The following is a 19,930-nucleotide window of genomic DNA, read 5'->3' on the forward strand; positions in this document are numbered from 1 at the left end:
TGTTGCTAATCTGCACCTCTGACTTCCTTTATTACGTGTATTGATGTCTTTGGTAATGGCCAGGTGCCAGTCCAATCAGGTGAAATATATAAAAAGTTTCCTGTTTCAAATTCAATGTGACATTGTGCAAGTTGAGAGGCAGACATTTAACTATTTAAAGGGGCACAGGCTTCCCAAAGCTCTCTCCAGTAGCCCACACAGGGAAAATCCTAACATTTTGTTGTTGTTTTGGGCAGCAGGATTGGCGGAGGTTGGAAGAGTGTCTTTTCTAAATCAGGTTTCAGGGTGACAGGAAAGTATCTATGTGGGGCTCCTGGGGCTGGGTCAGGGTAGTATACCCCCAGCCCCTGACAGTTTCAGGTAGCAAAGAACCATCCATCCCCTCCCCGTGACCCCACTCCGGTCCTCCATAATAGTACTTCAATACTAATTTCTCTTCCCACTCTATCGTCAAAAATATCCTGTAGACCATGAGGCTGGGGATGGCTTTAATTTTCAGCTTTGCCCTTCATTTCTAGCAGCCCCTCTCTTCAAATCCAAGGGATGGAAGATAATCAGGTACATAAGATAGTGACCAGATTCTTCCTTAGATAGCTTCAACTCTTTACTGCCATCACTAAAGACAACCTGAATTCCAACACCTGTCAGCCTCAAATCTTTCCTCCCTACCACCCAACTGTCAATACTGTTTTCAATTACAGTTAGAAGGGTATTTACTCAGAGTACATCAAAACTCCAGAAACTATTTGGGTTTGATTCACACCCAGTGAATTCAACTATGACTAACAGGAGTAATGTCCTCCAAAACAACTGTCCCCTCATGAAACGGACTCTAGGCTCAGTTGAAGAGAAAGAAAATGGAATGTTTCTGGTATTGTTTCAACGGGAGAAATAAGGAAGAAGGATGGTTGCCCCAGAGCATGGGCCTGGGAATCAGAAGAATCTGGATTCTAATCCCAGCTCTTCCACTTGCCTGCTGTGTGACCTTGGCCAAAGTCCCTTAACTTCTCTGTGCCTCAGTTACTTCATTTCTAAAATGGAGATTAAGATTGTGAGCCCCAAGTGGGACACATCGACTGTGTCCAATCTGACTAGCTTGTATCTACCCCTGAGTTTAGGACATTGCCTGGCACAGAGTAAGTGCTTAATAAATACCATTTTTAAAAAATTGTCACAGCGCCTCGAGGGCAACCTGTGTCTTTTACTCTACTCCCTAGAAAAGAGGTCTATACCTGTAGGGACAATAATGCTGGTGACACACAGTTGTCCCTTGAGCTCAAAGATACAACTGTCAATGAAAAATCATCTGTGAGGTGAAAGTTGCTGCTGATGAGGTACAATTCTATTCCTAAGAAGCTGAGGGAGAGGATCAGGCCCTTAAAAGAAATGGAATGGCAGCGGACACCACAAAATGGCTCCTAGAAGAGGAGCACATCTCTGCATCACCATCAGTTTCCTGTCTCAAAGGGAAATGATGGAAGGTGCTGCTGAATTTCATGGTCTAAAGAACCTTAACACATTTTCATCTGTATCAGTTGTATTAACTATCTAATTTGGAAACCCACATGGAGGATGAGACTGCTCAATGTAGCAGACAACAAAACTGCTGGCTCCAGGATTTGCCTTCACCATAATAGCCAACTGTAGATCATGAAAGGAAGCATTTTCATTTTAGGGTTATTACATTTCTACCTGGTAAATGACAAATACCAAAGATTGAATAGCTTCTAGAGGGGGGGAAAATAATGTGTTTCAAATATGTACTTGTTGAGCTAAGAGTACTTAATGTCGTGGAAACATGAGGCGTTAAAAGCAATTTTCTCTCTGTAGCCAACTACACACATAAGCCTCCTCTTGTGCCAAATATCCCTTTAAGGAGAAATCTGGGGAAAAGCAAGGAGGGGCAGAGAGAGGATGCCAGGTGGAGAGGGACAAGGGATCAGGTGTGCATCAACTTTTAGTTTATCTTCAATGAATAATTTAATATCTTGGCATTTGTAGGCACTATGTGTCAAGCACTTTTCTAAGCACTTGGGTAGTTGAGTTAAGCACAGAGTCCCTATCCCACATGGGGCTCACAGTTTAAGAAGGCAGAGGAAAAGGTATTCAATCCCCATTTTTGCAGTTGAGGAAACTGAGGCACAGAGAAGTTATGCAATTTGTCTGAGGTCACACAGCAAGCAATTGGCAGAACCAGGATTAGAAGCCAGATTCTCTGACTCCTAAGCCTATGCTGCTTTTAAAGCCTCAGTAACTGCCAGTGATTCACAAAATAAGACTACAATAGTGCAGTAAGTGGCCTTGTCTTGGTAAAATTGGAAGTACTGCTGATTTAGACTTGTTCAATAAATGAAGTAGACTTGTGATTCTTGACCTGAATTACTTTCACTCTTACTCATGGCTATATTGCCAGACCTCTACCAGGAAGGAAGGGGAGAGAGAGATGTATAATCCCTGCGGAAAGAGAATGTGTGTTATGTCTTCTACACTCTACAGGGTTTGGCTCTGAGTAGATGCCCAATAAATAAATAATTGATTGATTGCAGGGTACACAATGAAAAAATACAGGAAATCCTCTCAAGCTAACATGAATTTAGGAGGGCACACAAAGCTAAATTGTAACTATACTACCCAATTATTTGATCCTGTGAGATGCTTGAACAGAAGTAATATCCCCACGTTTAATATGAAGAAACTAAAGAACATTCCGGTAACCATGGAGACGCTCAGTAAAGAGAAGAAGAAAGAGCATGAGACTAGGAGTCAAGACCTTGGTTTGAATCCCAACTCTGCCACCTGCCTGCACAGTGGCCTTGGCAAATCGCCCTGCCTCAGTTTCCTCACCTTTCATTCAATCATATTTGAGTGCTTACTGTGTGCAAAGCACTGTACTAAGTGTTCTGAAGAGAACATCGATAAAGACCTGCCCACAGTGAACTTACAGCCTGGGGGGGAGAGACTTGTAAATTGAGGATAAAATACCTGTTCTCCCTATCTTTTAGATTGGGTGGAGGGATAATGTCTGACCTAATTATCTTGTATCTATTCCCCCAGCACTTTGCACACTGTAAACAATACTATTATCATCACTAAACATTTATGGAATGAAAATTAAAGAAATGCAATGATTTGTCCAGGAATTAAAAGAAAGAGTTTAGAGGGCCTTGACCATCTCACAACTCACTGCCTACTGCTCCAGGTTGAGAGGTAAAGGTAGGATTCGGATGAGGTGCTCTCAACAGCAGGTATGGTGACAAGACCAGACAGAACAGCAGAGCAGGTGGGTGCAGAGAAGCCTTCCTTCCTTTGCCCAAGTTATTCAATTTGCCAAGCACGTGTGAAACCACGAAGGCTCCATTAGCACTGCACATTACATGTAGTTTGAATCTTTTCATCTGGCTCACCCACAATCTAAATTTATCCAGTTCCCAATCTTCTCCAAAGTTGTTTCCATTAATAAGGGAATATTCAATCTTTCCTTTTGGAGGGGGATGGATTTCCTTCTATACTATCTCTCACACTGTTTTAAACTTGCAAATTGGACCAGATCATTTTTCATGTTCTCCTCCCACCCCCCCAGCCAGACACACACTCCTTTACGACTTTAAAAACCTCTTTCTCCAAACCATTTCACTCTGTACCAATTAAATGAGTTTTTAATTTTTTACCTCCCAAGATTGTGCCTTGTTTCCGTTTGCCTAGACTGCCTCATTCTGGGAAATTAGGTAATGGAAGCTATCTGATCATTTTCTACTTAGTGCAAACTTTGGTCCACAGCTGAGCCAGCTTCACTGACATCATGGAAACCAAACACCCTCCAGGCTTTCTGGCAACAGCTGTGGTGTCTCCTTGAGCTAAGGAAACAGTGCTTTCTTTCCCTCTGCACCCCTCCAAAACCACCCAACCCCAGAGACCCCAGCTCCTTCCTCTAAACCAGAAGCAAGGAATATACGGTTTTCCCTGAGCACTACGTCAGTCCTACTTTCACCTTCCAAATGGGAAACATCCCCAAAAAGGAACTAGATTCAGTTGGGGTGGCGGGGGGGGGAGGGGGTGAGGGGGGTGAAATTCAGCCCCTCCTGCTCCCTAAACTGTCAAATTCCTGTCAGGGGAAAACAGAGTATAGCTGCCCACTCTCTTGGTGTTAATTTATCTTAACTCCACTTCATTCTTCTTTATATCTTCACACACATATGTCCCACTCACCTCTGCATCACCTTTGGGAGGTTACTTATAATAATAATGGTATTTGTTAAGCGCTTACTATGTTCTAAGTGCTGGGGTAGATACAGGGTATAATGTTGGTATTTGTTAAGCACTTACTATGTGCCGAGCACTGTTCTAAGCACTGGGGTAGACATAGGGGAATCAGGTTGTCCCACGTGGGGCTCACAGTCTTAATCTCCATTTTACAGATGAGGGAACTGAGGCACAGAGAAGTTAAGTAACTTGCCCACAGTCACACAGCTGACAAGCGGCAGAGCTGGGATTCGAACTCATGAGCCCTGACTCCAAAGCCCGTGCTCTGACTACAGGGTAGTCAGATTGTCCCATGTGGGGCTCACATTTCTTAATCCCCATTTTTACAGATGAGGTAAATGAGGCCCAGGGAAGTTAAGTGGCTTGCCCAAGGTCACACAGCAGACAAATGGAGTCAGGATTCAAACACAGGACCTCTGACTTCCAAGCCAGTGCTCTCTCCACTAAGCCACGCTGCTTCTCTACTTATCTCTGGCCTCAGTTTCCTCATCTGTAAAATAGATAATAATAATAATGGCATTTGTTAAGTGCTTACTATGTGCCAAGCACTGTTCTAAGCGCTGGAAGGGATACAAGGTAATCTTGTTGTCCCACTTGGGGCTCACAGTCTTAATCCCCATTTTACGGATGAGGTCACTGAGGCCCAGAAAAGTGAAGTGACTTACCCAAAGCCACACAGCTGACAAGTGGCAGAGCCGGGGTTAGAACCCATGACCTCTGATTTCCCAGCCTGTGCTCTTTCCACTGAGCCATGCTGCTTCTCAAAGACACCTGGCTTGGTGCTTGTCCAAAAGTAACTGCTTAAAAAATGCCAGAATTATTTTAAAAGTACACTACTCTTTAAGAAGCACGGCAGGCACAAAATAATGTTGGTATTAAGCGCTTACTATGTGCAGAGCACTGTTCTAAGCGCTGGGGTAGATACAGGGTAATCAGTTGTCCCACATGAGGCTCAGAGTTAATCCCCATTTTACAGATGAGGTAACTGAGGCACAGAGAAGTTAAGTGATTTGCCCACAGTCACAAGTAACTTCAGCCAAAGAGCCTCTAGCAAGATTACACTGAGGAATGATCTGAGTTGAAGAAGACAAACTGGGATCTGGCCCTCCTTCCACCAGTCAGCAGAATTAGCCAGTGTCCACTGAGCTCTCCCATCAAAATGGCTTAGTGGAAAGAAAACGGGCTTGGGAGTCAGAGGTCATGGATTTGAATTCCAGCTCCGCCACTTACCAGCTGTGTGACTTTGGGCAAGTCACTTAACTTCTCTGTGCTTCAGTTACCTTATCTGTAAAATGTGGATTAAGACTATTAGCCCCACGTGGGACAACCTGATTACCTTATATCTACCCCAGTGCTTAGAACAATGCCTGACACATAGTAAGCTCTTAAATACCATAATAATTATTAACAACTGAGAGCAAGAGGCTAAATAAAAGTAGGATTATTTTCTTGAGGAACTTAAAACCTCTCCCCTACTCAGTTCCCCTAGTCATTTTACTACAATTACTCTAGTATTTAGACTCCAAGATAAACAGCAAGTGTGGTTGGTCACCACACAAAAAGTCTTTCCCGAGAGATTAGAATGACACGTTCCGGGATACCTAGTTTAGAGAAGCAAAAGGGATGGTTTCTGACTTGAGGGGCTTACAATTCTCCTACACCAATAAAAGCTTTAAGCACTTTTAGTCACCAAACCACTCATACTACAAAAGCTTCCAAGCTCCAACTCCAGCCTCCACACTAGAGGCAGAAGAAATTTAAGCTTTCCTTCTTATCAAAAGCAAGGATTTTGACATTTTCAAAAAACCATAGCCCTACAGCTCCAAGATTTCTTTCACCTGACATTCTCCCCACCCATCAACAGCCCCCCCCCTTCCTCATAACTGCTCCCACAAACACAGAAACACTTACCAGACTTCAGCCTTCCTTCTGGTAGAGCTGAGAACAACAGATGCACCGGAAATGCTAATCAAGACAACTTCTTATCACCTGCTCCTGACCCAGAGACTGCCTTAATTGCCTCCAAATTGGCTTCACATGAACACTTGCTTGACCATCTCCATTCCGCAGCCAAGAATGTGAGGAGCCTTTTGCAGTTACAGCCTCCCCATATTCGGGAGGGGAAAATACCCCTGTCACCCAATTAATCAAAGGCATTTATTGAGCACTCCGTGTGTGCAAAGCACTGTACAAAGTACTTGGGAGAGTACAATAGGGTAGGCAGATACAATCCCTTCCCACAAGGATTTTACAGACTAGAGAGGGAGACAGACATTAAAACAAATTACAAATGGTAATTACATAAACGCTGAGGGAAGTAGGGTGAAAATCCAAACGTTTAAGAAGCCTTGTGGCTTAGTGGAAAGAGCACGGGCTTAAGTCAGAGGGTGTGGGTTCAAATCCCAGTTCTGCCACTTGTCAGCTGTGTGACTTTGGACAAGTCATTTCACTTCTCTGCACCTCCGTTCCCTCATCTGTAAAACGGGGACTAAGAGTGTGAGCCCCACGTGGGACAACCTGATAACCTTGTATCTATCCCAGTGCTTGGCACATAGTAAGCGCTCAACAAATACCATCATTATTATTATTATTTAAGGCCCACAGACCCAACTGCATAGGCAATGGAGAAGGGAGGGCAAATAGGGTGTGAACTCCCTAGGCTTGTCATACTGTTAGATTCTCTGAAATAGGATGATATCCAACACAGGTCGCTCTCATGTTGCCCACAACCTTTCCCATAAGCTCTCCCTTACGATTAGCAGCATAGACTAGTAGAAAGAGCCTGGGCCTGGGAGTCAGATGACTTGGGTTCTAATCCTGGTTCCTTCATTGTCTGCTATATGACTGGGCAAGTCATGTAACTCCTCAGTTCCTCAGTTACCTCAACTCAAAAATGGGAATTAAGACTGTGAGCCCTATATGGGACATGGATTGTGTCCAACCTGATTTATTTGTATTTACCCCATAGCTCAGTACAGTACTTGGTCAAACAAGCACTTAATGCCATTCAAAAAGCATTTCTACCAATCCCAGTGTTTAGTGCAGTGCCTGGCACATAGTAAGCATTTAACAAATACCATAATAAAATAAATAAATACTACTGAGCGATTGGTTATTGCAACCCTATTTTGAGAGCCCGGCCTCTTTTTCACATGCAGATCAGAGATGTCTGAGTGAGGGAGGAGGAGGGAAAAAAATAAATTTACCCTGGAGAGTCTCATATGTCAAAGGATGAAACGATATCCCTTTCCACATTATTAAAATACCCAAGAAAGTGTTCTTAACTATTGGGTTCAAGCCCAAACAGCACACGATTGAGGACAAATGATAATTTCTAGAAAGCATTTTACAATGCCTTATTCTGAAATTGGTTTTGTGGTTCTCAACATCGTTCCTTGCTATACTTATGATTCATGCTAACTGCTGTTTTTTCTGACTGGTTAGATGTGGTTAAATTTATCTCATTTTCTGGTTTGGTAAATCTGAATGAGAGAGTGCTATGAAAACCACAGACAAATAGACTACATACCCCCGGGGCCAGGGGCAGCTATCATCATGCTGTTGGTAAGCACTTCTTCTAGAATGTGGGATTCTTGCGACTGTTTGTCAATGAATCACTGGTGAAGCACTATCCTAAGGCACTGGAGAGAATACATGGCTATCGACTAAGACAAGGCTACTGGTCCAAAAGGGCTCCCAGTCTTCAGGGAGGCAGGCACAAAGGTAAGTATGATAGGCTCGATTGAATCACTCAAATGCAGCAGGGGTAAGTAAGAAGTCGAGAAGCAGTGAAAAAATCATGGGCCTGGGAGTTAAGGGACCTGGGTTCTAATGGTGTCTTCGCCACTTGCCTGCTGTGTAACCTTGGGCAAGTCAGTTAACTTCTCTATGCCTCAGTTTTCTCCTCTCCCTCTTACTCAGACTGTGAGTCCCCTGTAGGACAGGGACTGAGTCCGACCTGATTAACGTGTATGTACCCCAGGGCTGATTATAGTGTTTGGCACATAGTAAGTATTTAACAAATACCACAATTATTATTATTTATTAAAATTAACAGTGACTGTTGCTTCAAGGAGGTAGTCCTTAACTCCTCATCACGCAGGGTCCCCTAGTGAGTACCCTGGCCATGACTCCCTCTTCCGTCCCCTTGAAAAGGATCATTTCTAGCAGCACACTGGGAGATGGAATAAATCGATCAGCAGGTCACTCAAATGTTGCCCACAGCCCTTCCCAGGACATTTCTATCATGATTAGTGTCTTCTGCAGGTCCAGGTTTTTGTGAAGAAATCAAACGAAAGTGATTATTTTCAAAGCAATTTTCAAAGCTATGATGTCATATTGCCATTGTTCTTGTCTGTCCGTCTCCCCCGATTAGACTGTAAGCCCGTCAAACGGCAGGGACTGTCTCTATCTGTTGCCAACTTGTTCATTCCAAGCGCTTAGTACAGTGCTCTGCACATAGTAAGCACTCAATAAATACTATTGAATGAATGAATGAATGAATGACACTAATCTTGCAACACTTTCACTCCCAAATGAAAGGACTATGGTTCACTTTATGAATTCCAATTCTGGGTAAACTTTTAAATTACCTTATTTTGTCTGAGTAGGTTGAGCCATTTCTAGGGTCAATGCCTTTTCCGTCCTGGATACGTGAATTGCCTCTGCTCTAACCACTGTCCAGAGCCAGCTAGCTCACAGTTGTTTTCACCCTGGTGAAAAAAATATCCCAGCAGAGAAACTTTTAAGGTGATAAAGGGACTGTTTGTAAAGAAGAAAATTCAGCACGTTGGGAAAAGAGGTACTGCTCCTTCATTTCACCCCTCAACTCTGCTGGGTTCTACCTGAGGATGAGTCTTTCTGGAGAGAATGGTTGGCCATGGTCACATTTTTCATATATTTCCAGAGGATTTAGCTTTTCCAGATGATCAACTCATTATTTCCCCTTCCAATGTTCTTCTTTGTGTATTTCCAAATTTCCCGAAGGCCTTATCTGCATGTCCCACCAGCCTGGAATCAGATCACCAGGGCCACCTCTAACAAGACCACATTTGGATGATCTTTTTTTGAAATGGCTGAAAGACCCCTTCTATGGGGTGAGAATGACAATAAATGGTATTTACTGAATGCTTAATGTGGGCAAAACACAGTACAAAGCAGTTGGGAGGGTGCAATATAACAGAGTTGATAGGCCTGTTCTCTGCCTGCAACAAGCTTACAGTCTACACTGGATAATTATTTTAGAAAAATTATTTTAGACTGGAATTTTGTCTGAAACATTCAAAAGTAGGAAGTCATGTATTTAGATGTCTCAAGACAAGAATTTAATTCAGCGTGCTCATGAACTCAGTAGTGGCTCAATAAATACCATTACTACTAAAGTTAGGTTAACAGCTACTAAAATGGTGGCATAGGGTATAGTAGATGATATAGGAAGAGTGTCAGTGTGTCATCTTGGATGACTCGGACACATATATCGCAATTTCCATTTCCATACAAAAATGTACAAGACAGTTTTGCAGCAGTGTTACAAATAATGGAATAGTAAAAAAAACCCACCAAATACTTGAAAGGTGTTCTCCTTGAATACATGTATTTATTGTGCTTAACTAGGCTGTCTCTACCACATAGACAAGCCAGACAATTGTCCATGGTACTATTCAGCTAAGAATGACTCTTTTGTCATTCTGAATTACACTTCTCATCCCATATTTCATCTGCCTTCCGCACCCTTCCTTTTGCAAAGGATGCCAAAAGGTCCCAAGTCAGATCTATCCTTATCTGAAATTCTATTTGAAAGTTTGCTGAAGCCGGCAGGGTCAGTCTCCGGGGAATAGACTTTCTTTCATGCCTTTTCGGAGCCAACAAAATTATGTTTATGCTGAGGACACATTTTAATGGTTATTGTTTATCTTGTCTAAATAGTCCCTTGGAGACGGCTGGTAGCTAGGAAACAATGAAGCTGGGTAATTTACACCTGTCCAAAATGGTCACAATAAATCAATATCAGTGAGCACACCCCCAGTTCCTTCATTCTGATGGCAAAGAAATGGCATCTTATAATTTGAACAACTGGCCATCAGGTGGTATTAGAAAGGCCTCTATGGGCGCTATAGATTTGTGTTGCAGTTATAATTTTTGCAGGCTTGGCTATGAGAAAAATTCGGCCTTCTCATTAATTATATTTACAAAAGGAAATAAGTGGACAGTAAGAAAAAGTATGAAGTAAAAATGTACTTGAAGATATATTTGGAGTTCATATGTTTCACATGGCGTGGCTCAGTGGAAAGAGCACGGGCTTTGGAGTCAGAGGTCATGGATTCGAATCCTGGCTCGGCCACTTGGCAGCTGTGTGACGTTGGGCAAGTCACTTAACTTCTCGGTGCCTCAGTTACCTCATCTGTAAAATGGGGATTAAGACTGTGAGCCCCACGTGGGACAACCTGATTCCCCTGTGTCTACCCCAGCGCTTAGAAAGTGCTCGGCACATAGTAAGCGCTTAACAAATACCAACATTATTATTACATGGGCGGCATCAACAGGATAACCTGGAAAGGGAATGATAGACTCATTCCTTTGAAAATTTCATAGATGAAAATATAGTCATCATTTGGTTGCAGTGGAAGATGCCATTTTTAAAGCTATGCAGATGAAAGATAGCTATTTAACTTTTTACCCTGAATTGCTAAAGCTACACCAGTATCAGAAAGCAAATTTCTCACCTGTGTCAATTATCACTGGTCAGAGTCACCAGCACAGTTGAAATCAGTTCATTGATGGTGGGTTACAATACTGGCTATATTACTCAGTGACACATAATAAACTATCAATTAATGGTATTTATTGTGTACTTACTATCTGCAGCGCACTGTACTAAGCACTTAGGCGAGTACAATACAATGGGCACAATAGTACTAATTATAATACTATAAATATTATTATGGTATTTATTAAGTGCTTACTACGTGCCAAACATTGAACTAGGCATAGATACAAGATAATCAGTTTGGACGCAGTCCATGTCCCACCTGTGGCTCCCAGTCTAAGCAGGAGGAAGTAGGATTTAATCGCCACTTTACAGATGAAGAAACTGAGGCACAGAGAAGTTGTGACTTGCCCAAGATCCAACAGCAGGCAAGTGGAATTTGGGATTAGAACCCAGATCCTGACTTCCAGGCCCGCACTTGTTCCACTAGAAATCATTGTGTAACCAGTGTCAGCATTGCCCATCAGCATGAACAAGATGATCACTAATCTGCAAACTTCCCATTATCGGCAGGAGACAAACAGGGCTTTCTTGGTTGGAAACTTGTTCACATCACTGGGAATCGGCACTGATGAATAACCAGGGCCCAGACCCAAATAGTCAAAGGGCAAAGAGAGTAGGAACGCAAGATTTTTCTGGAGTGATCGAGATTAGCTGCAGAGGTGCTAAAATACATCATTAAGAGCACTTTCTGAATAAGTTGCAAATAAAATGAACATGCTAGAGGGTAGTGTCTACTGTAAACTGTCACTGTGGTAACTGGTGCCCATCAACATGACCAGCAAAATGCTGGTTTCAATGACCTGATCTGATCAATCAATCAATAGTATCTACTGAGGGCTTACTATGTGCAGAGCACTGCACTAAACACTTCGAAGAGTACATCAGAAATAGCAGACACGATCCCTGACCATCTGATCTCACTTTAATGACTATGGTATTTGTTAAACACTTTCTATGTGCCACACTCTATGTTAAATAAGCTGTTAACTGCTACCTGAGGAGTGGAGGAGAAAATAGATAATTAAAGGACCTAGGTGCCAGGCAGTTGAATGTGGCCTGAAATTTAAGGCTTCTGGGTGAACTCTGAGATGTAGTCCCTTCTCGTTAGTAAAGTGGCTTATAATATTTAAAGTCTCATTTTTGTCATTCCTCACAATATCCTTTGAAGTGCTCCCGAAATTCTTCTACCCTGTTTCACAGCCAATTAAAGGATCTATTTATTTCCCTTGATGTCTACTTTCAGTTTTCAGCAATGGCTTTGTCCTTGTCATATATTAAAAGAAATGAAACCCCAGGACTTCCCTTGTATGAGAATTTCATCAAAACAGTATGGTCAAAGCCTAGCCACAACCATATGGGGCTTATTTGGCCTTTAAATATTCAAGCGTGATTGTGTTCTACCACTGGCCCGTGGGGTGATCCCGGGTCAGTCACTTAACCTCTCTGGACCTGTTTCTTTATTTTTAAAATGGGGATAAAATAGATTGTGAACCTCCTATGGGACAGGGACTGTGCCTAATCTCATAGGCTTGCTATATTGTACTCTCCCAAGAGCTTGTACAGTGCTCCGCACCCAGGAAACACTCACTAAATACTATTGACTAGTATCAAACCAATGCTTAGCACATAACTTGACACTGCATACATTCCACAGTTATCCTTCTAATTCTGAAAAACCCTCTCTGCCTTGGAGAAGGTTGCTACAGTATGTGATGTGCAAGTGTGGATTTTTTTTTTAAGTTTGTTTTTATATTCAAGGAAGGAAGGAAATCACTGGACACCCTGGTGGTATCAACAAAGTAGTAGAAGTTGAAAAAGTAATATTAGTAATAAAAGTAGTAGGAACATCTACTGAGCATCCACTGGGTGTTAGTGCTTAGAAAGTACAGACTTAAGAAGTGACCTGCTCCCTGCTCACAAGGAATTTATTCTCCAGTAGAATTCAGATCCTAGGGAGGTGATGAGAGAGAAGTGGCGGGGAGGAGAACGCAGAGGCTGTCTATAGCACATTCAATTACTTTGGGCAAGGATGGAATCAGAGAGTGTAAATATTGATAGTAAAGGGAGGGTGTGGTGGGCCAATGCCTGGCTGCTTGAGTCTGGGAGAGAATTTCAACATGTCAGAAGACAGAAGGAAAGAACCCACAAGAGAATGAGAGGCTGAAGAGTACAGGGAGGGAGGCGAGGCCACTGGGAGCAATAATTTTCAAGGTGAGAGGGAACTCAGGGCAGAGGCACAGGGGCTAGATTTTAAGGGTAGGCAGGCAATTTCCCACTTGAGTCTAATTGCATTTCTTGTTGAATTGATTCTCCATTACCTGTGAACCAAGTCTCCCACCTGAGAGACATCTGGGAAAAAGGAGAACTTAGGCCCCTGCAACCAATAAAAGCATGAGTGTCCAACTCACCAAATATTTCACAGGGGACTATTTATAAGAGTCCCTATCCAAGTACCAAAACCACTAAGGCTATGATGAAATAAAACAGTGTCTCACCCTCCATATCCTTCATTCAATCGTATTTACTGAGCGCTTGTACTAAGTGCTTGGAAAGAACAGTTTGGCGACAGATAGAGACAATCCCTAGCCGACAATGGGCTGGGACACTTTAACCAGTTTGGAAACTGGGCCCTAGCTCATGGCTACTGGTTGAAGTAGTTGAGTAGAGGAAAGGGAAATAGGCCTGATCAAGCAAGCTTCTTAAGTCTCAGGTTTATGGCCTTATTTTCTTAGTCGTGTCACTAGCCCCAATTTCTGGTTAGGATTAAGAAGAAATTATATACGCTCCTTGGACCACATTGGTGGGAGGCAAGGTCAGTGAGTTGCGGTCAAATTCTGGCAAAAAATTTAGTGTGACTGCAGACAAGGTGCTAGAACGAAACAAAGCTTATTTGTTTCACTTGGAATTTTGGATTTCACCACATGAATTTGGAAGAAATTCAATATATAACCTCATGGCCTTGAAACCACACAATCCAAACACCACTGAAAGTTTCTCCACAGCAATGAGGGCTGCAACCACACAATTTTACCAAATAAGGTTGAAGACTGAGATGAAATATTCCATTCCAGATTTCTACATTTCATAGATGTCCCAGAGAAGACAGTGGAAGTGAAAGGAACCTTGAGACGTGGGAAACTTTTGATCTCAAGTTTTTCCCTCAGAACTACTGAAGACTATAGGTTCTGCAGGACTTGGTGTTTTATTTAAAAAAAACAACTCCTCAACCAGGTGATGCTAATATACTGGATTTACTCCTGATTCTTAAAATGAGTCTATACATGCATACTCCTTAATGTGCGAAGGAGTTGGTTTTAATCGGAAGGCATCACCGTTGCACTTTGGTTTCATACTTATCTTACAGTTGCTTTAAACCACTGCTTCTAGACATAATAATTATATCACTTTACTATTGTTAGACATAATCGCTACATGTAGAGCAGCGCTATCCTCTGTATTCAAGCAAAACTTAACAAAGAGATGTCTTTCTCTGACTCCTTCAGAGCAAGTAGCACATTTAATCAAACGATCGTATTCTTGGAGCATTTACTGTGTGCAGAGCATTGTACTAAGTACTTGGGAAAGTACAACATATCAGAGTTAGTGGACCATGTTCCCTGCCTATAAAGACCGCAGAGTCTAGAGATGTATTCTGGCAAAGCCCATTCTTCACGTATTTATCAGAGGAATTACATCTAGTTGTGCCTTAAGTCCTTTCAATTAAGTGCCAAAGCCTCCGATTTCACTTCAGAAGGCACAGCACTGGAAAACTGTCCACAGAAAACTGAGGCTTCCCCAAAAGCACTTATTTATATATCCTGATACGTTTCCCCATGTGTAATTAATTTTAATATCTGCCTCCCCTGATAGACTGGAAGCTCTCCGGCAAGGATCGTGTCTACCAATTTTTGTACTGTCCCAAGCACTTAATACAGTGCTCTGCATACAGAAAGTGCTCAAAAAATATCACCCTGTAGATTGAGCGCTCCGTGTGGGAGGGAACTGCAGCTAGCAGCTATAGAGTACTGACCCGAGTGCTTAGTACGGTGATTGGCACACAGTAAATGTTTAAATACCAATGATTGATTGATTTCCCACTAAGAGTCGGGACAGAGTTACAACCACAGTGAAGGGATAAGGAATTTGACTTGAGTTTTGAAATGGCCAAATCTAAGTAAATGTCTCTATGTCTTGCTGCCATCCATCCTTTTCCATATTCTGTTCCTTCATGGCTGGATGCCTTCGCTGGCTGGATGCCTTCGATGTTCAGTTGCTGGGTCCATCGTAGGTCAGAAAGATAGCCTCCACGACTCTCCTGGACTTGTTCAAAAATCATTTTGGATCTGAAGTGATCACAGTGTGTTCCAAGTGATTAATCCCGACAATAACTGCAAGAGTTCTAGAAAGTCTTTATTTTCCTCTAATTTGGCAATATAGGCAAGAAACCTGAATTTGGGGTCTGGAAATCAAACAATAATAAATAAAATAAATAAATCTTCTCTGGCTGGAAAATTTTTAAACCATGGACTGTCAAGCACATGCTTTATTTTATATTTCCTTGGGGTTACAAATTCCATTTACTGTACTCAGAATTTCAAATGTAAGATGGACCCCAAATAAACAGTATAAATTTTCATTAAAAATGGAAGAGGCTAATGGATAAATTCAAACCTGTAGATACAACTGAAGGGATTTTACTCTGCAATTTTCCAATGTCAGAGGTATTCTTCCCATTATCCCAGAAAATGTGACCAAAGGGACAGATGATGAGAAGCAGCGTGGCTCAGCGGAAAGAGCCTGGGCTTGTGAGTCAGAGGTCATGGGTTCTAATCCCGGCTCCGCCGCTTGTCAGCTGTGTAACCTTGGGCAAGTCACTTTGCTTCTCTGTGCCTCAGTTTCCTCATCTGTAAATTGGGGATGAAGATTGTGAGCCTCAAGTAGGACAACCTGATTACCCTGTATCTACCCCAGTGCTTAGAATAGTGCTTGGCACATAGTAAGCGTTTAACAAATGTCATCATTATTATTATTATTATTATGACACCCCCAATTTTAACAGCCCCACTCACTGCTCCTGGGGCCACTCACTTCTGAGACACCACAGTCCTTACTAGGAACCCCACCACATTGGATACCCATGACATTAGGCTCTGATAACCATTAGGGTGCAAAATGCAATTGACCCCCCCCCAAAAAAAAAGCACACACACAGGGAAGAGGGTCCTTTGGTTACTAACATAATAATAATAATAATAATGTTGGTATTTGTTAAGCGCTTACTATGTGCAGAGCACTGTTCTAAGCGCTGGGGTAGACACAGGGGAATCGGGTTGTCCCACCTGGGGCTCACAGTCTTAATCCTCATTTTACAGATGAGGTGACTGAGGCACAAAGAAGTTAAGTGACTTGCCCACAGTCACACAGCTGACAAGTGGCCGATCCGGGATTCGAACCCATGACCTCTGACTCCAAAGCCCGTGCTCTTTCCACTGAGCCACGCTGCTTCTCCAGTTAACATAAAAGTGTTTAGGATTTTTTTTTGTGAACATCAGCCATGGCACCTCCCCACCCTCATCCCAAAACAACCCGCTCTAAATCGGAACCTATAGAACCTACTAATCATGATTGCTCAATCCATGGAATTTATTGAGCACTTACTGGGTGCAGAGCACTGTAGTAAGCATTTGAGAGAGTATAACACAGCAGAGGTGGCAAACATGTTCCTTGCCCACAAGGAGCTTAGTGTAGACGTGCATTGGGTGCAGGGTCCTGCGATGGACCTACAGTGGAGGTTTTAACAGACGCAGAATGTACCATCCCAGTCAAAAAGGGTCAATAGTCCAAACTCAGGCCAAAATGATCCTGTGGGCCCACGAACAAACTGCCACCCTGGCAGACGACAAGCAGCATGGCCTCGTGGCAAGAGCACGGCCTTGGAAGTCAGAAACAGTGGGTCCTGATCCCGGATCCACCACTTGTCCACTCTGTGACCTTGGGCAAATCATTTCACTTCTCTGTGCCTCAGTTACCTCATCCATAAAATGGGATTTTTGACTGTGAACCCCGTGTGGGACAGGGACTGTGTCCAACCTGATTACCTTATATCTATCCCAGTGCTTAGAAGAGTGTTTGGCATATAGTAAGCGCTTAACAAACACCACAATTATTATCGATTAGACTGTAAGCCCGTCAAACGGCAGGGACTGTCTCTATCTGTTGCCGACTTGTTCATCCCAAGCGCTTAGTACAGTGCTCTGCACATAGTAAGCGCTCAATAAATACTATTGAATGAATTAATTATTTTAAATGCTCAGCCATGCCCACCCTTTCCTCCAGCACCCACTACCTCTTGCAACACCCATCTGGCTTTCCAGTTAATTTTTTCCTTTTACACCTGTAAACTTGTAGTCATTCTGACAATTACAGAACTCTGTGTGTGTGTTGGGGAGGGGGAGGAAGCAAACACATTCCATTAAGCATAGTCATTGAAACCACAAAATGATTATTCTGGACCATTTTAATTAATTATTTTTGGTGTCCACTTGAGAATCTGTCATAAAGTAATTTTCTGGGCAAAGTGGCCCTCTCTCCTCTCTTCCGCACCCCGAATGTAAAAGTTAAAGGATGGATCTTCTAATGCTTGTCTGATGCTCCAGGGCACCTGTAAAATTGGGATCATGCAGAATGTCCGGGGATTGTTACAGTTCAATTTCTAAGCATTCTTCAGGAACCTAGAAATGACGCAGGATAGTAGTCCCAAAAGCACATACTTCCCCGAGGTACAGTCGATCTAATGTTCTCCAGGAATTCTACTCGTTAATGAATCGTTCTCAATCTTCCTCTTACCTTATTTCAAAACTGGTCATTGTCAAGGCTTTATCCACTCGTGATCAAATCCTTTCACTCCAACTGACTGAGGAGGAGCTCAATCAATCAACCGTAATTACTGAGCTTTGGACTCTGCACTGTACTAATCTCCTGGAAGAGTACAACAGTTAGTAGACATGATCCCTGCCCTCAAGGAGCTTACAGTTTATCGGGGGACGGACATAAAAATAAATTACAGGGGAGACGATAGAACTGAGTATAAGATTTAGACATAAGTGCTGCAGGGGAGGAGAAGGGAGGGGATAGGTCCTCACCCACTAAACTCACCCTATTTTTAAGAGTTTAGGGGGTGAGGGCTCAAGGGCACAGGTGATGCAGTAGTGGGAAAATAGTGGGAGGGGAGGAGAAATTAATCAGGGAAGGCTTCCTGGAGTGTGTGTGATTTTAGTAGCTCTTCGAAGATGTTCTGTCACATACAAAGGGAAAGGGAGTTCCAGGCAGGAGGGAGGATGGGAGCAAGGGGTGGATGGGGGCAGAAGCCAGATCACGATGCAGTGAGCAGGTTGGAGTTGGAGGAGCATAGCGTGCACTATGCTGGCTGGGTTGTAGTGGGAGAGGAGCGAGCTGTGTGAACCAATAGTCGGTAGTTTCTGCTTGATGCGCCTGGAAATTTTTGAGGAGTGAGAAGACTTTTGCAGGACAGTGCTTTAAAATGATATTTCATTTCCAAGGAAACTAGTCAAATACTTAGAGAATTACAGAAATAACTGCATATCTCAAATAAGATTAGATGTGTATTCATATACCCAGGACAGCTGGCCCTAAGAGCCTAGCCAGGAGATAATACCAAGTTCCCAGCCCCCAGCACACAAACTCTGGGGGTATAATTAAGCACTTTCACAAAATGGATCTCCCCTGATTCCCAAAATACTGAATCTATCAAATATAGGCATGGCGAGACACAAAATACACATCTCAGTGCTGCTCCATCACCCGAACTCAAAAACTAATTTTTGTTCTGATTTAAACAGGTGGTTGAAAAGTTCTCATTCTCATATAATGAAATTTGCTTGCCTACTAAGCCTTATAACAATTCTTGTTGAATTGACTCCGTTAGCTGTGAACAAATAAAACTCTCAGGCTAAAATGTGCTGCCTCATGAGGATGTCAAGAAGATTAATGATCTTAATACGCAAATGATTCTTTGAAGATAAAAAGTGCAAGTGCTCAGTTTTTAAAAGGCTCATTGTTAATTTGAGTGGAACTGAAATTTGATGTAATGCTTCATTTAGAGAACTCCTTAAGGAAGGAAGAAGCACCCAGGAGTTAAATTGATTTATGTCCTTCTCCTAATCTTGTGTTGTTCAAGGATTTCTTTCACAACCTCGGGAGGATCACGGGGATTTCTTGCAGCCCGGTGACCGGAGTTGGGGCCAGGGACAGAGAGCCAAATAATTGGTCCAGTTTCAATAAAAATAATACAGTTGTGCTATTTGTTACACACTTACTATATGCCAAGCACTGGTATAAATACCTATGATCAGGTTGGATCATATTCAATAGTATCTGTCCCCTATGGGGCTCCAAGTCCGAGGAGAAGAGGGAACTGATAATGAACTCCCATTTCAGATCTGAGGAAGCTGAGGCACTGAAAAGTTTAGTGACTTGCCCAAGATCATACAACAGGCACGTGGCGGAGCCAAGATTAGAACCCAGGTCTCCCAGTAAATAATAATAATATAAAAATGACAATAATAGTATTTATGTGCTGGCTGTGCAAAGCACTAAACTAAGTGCTGGGGTAGATATGAGATGGGCTGACACGATCCTATAATCCTTACACTAGGCCATGCTGCTTCTCTATTTTCTGCTGCTACAGCCTTCATTAAAACTACTGGCCCAGGATGGGTAAGATCACTTCTCAAGAAGGAGGGAAGGGCTTGGAAGGTAAAGAAAGCTCATTTCCTGGCAGCTCTGAAGCAGCTGGTCTCCTGCTCTGATAGCACTCGCTCTCCGGATCGCCTCCTCAACTCTGCTCACTCCCACCCCTGGCAAACGAGAGCTTCCGAGGCA

The 19,930-nt window shown here is 42.7% G+C and overlaps 1 long non-coding RNA gene across 1 annotated transcript; it reads right to left on the reverse strand.

The window, feature by feature from the left end:
• Window positions 1-17,528: 17,528 nt before the first annotated feature.
• On the reverse strand, window positions 17,529-18,001 carry LOC114815660. The gene is made up of 2 exons (XR_003763461.1): window positions 17,876-18,001; window positions 17,529-17,690 (listed from the first exon to the last, which is right to left on the reverse strand). It is a non-coding gene; the product is annotated as an uncharacterized LOC114815660 (long non-coding RNA).
• Between the last annotated feature and the right edge of the window lie 1,929 nt (window positions 18,002-19,930).

This window comes from Ornithorhynchus anatinus, chromosome 12 (genome assembly GCF_004115215.2).
Source record: "Ornithorhynchus anatinus isolate Pmale09 chromosome 12, mOrnAna1.pri.v4, whole genome shotgun sequence".
Classification (NCBI taxonomy): domain Eukaryota; kingdom Metazoa; phylum Chordata; class Mammalia; order Monotremata; family Ornithorhynchidae; genus Ornithorhynchus; species Ornithorhynchus anatinus.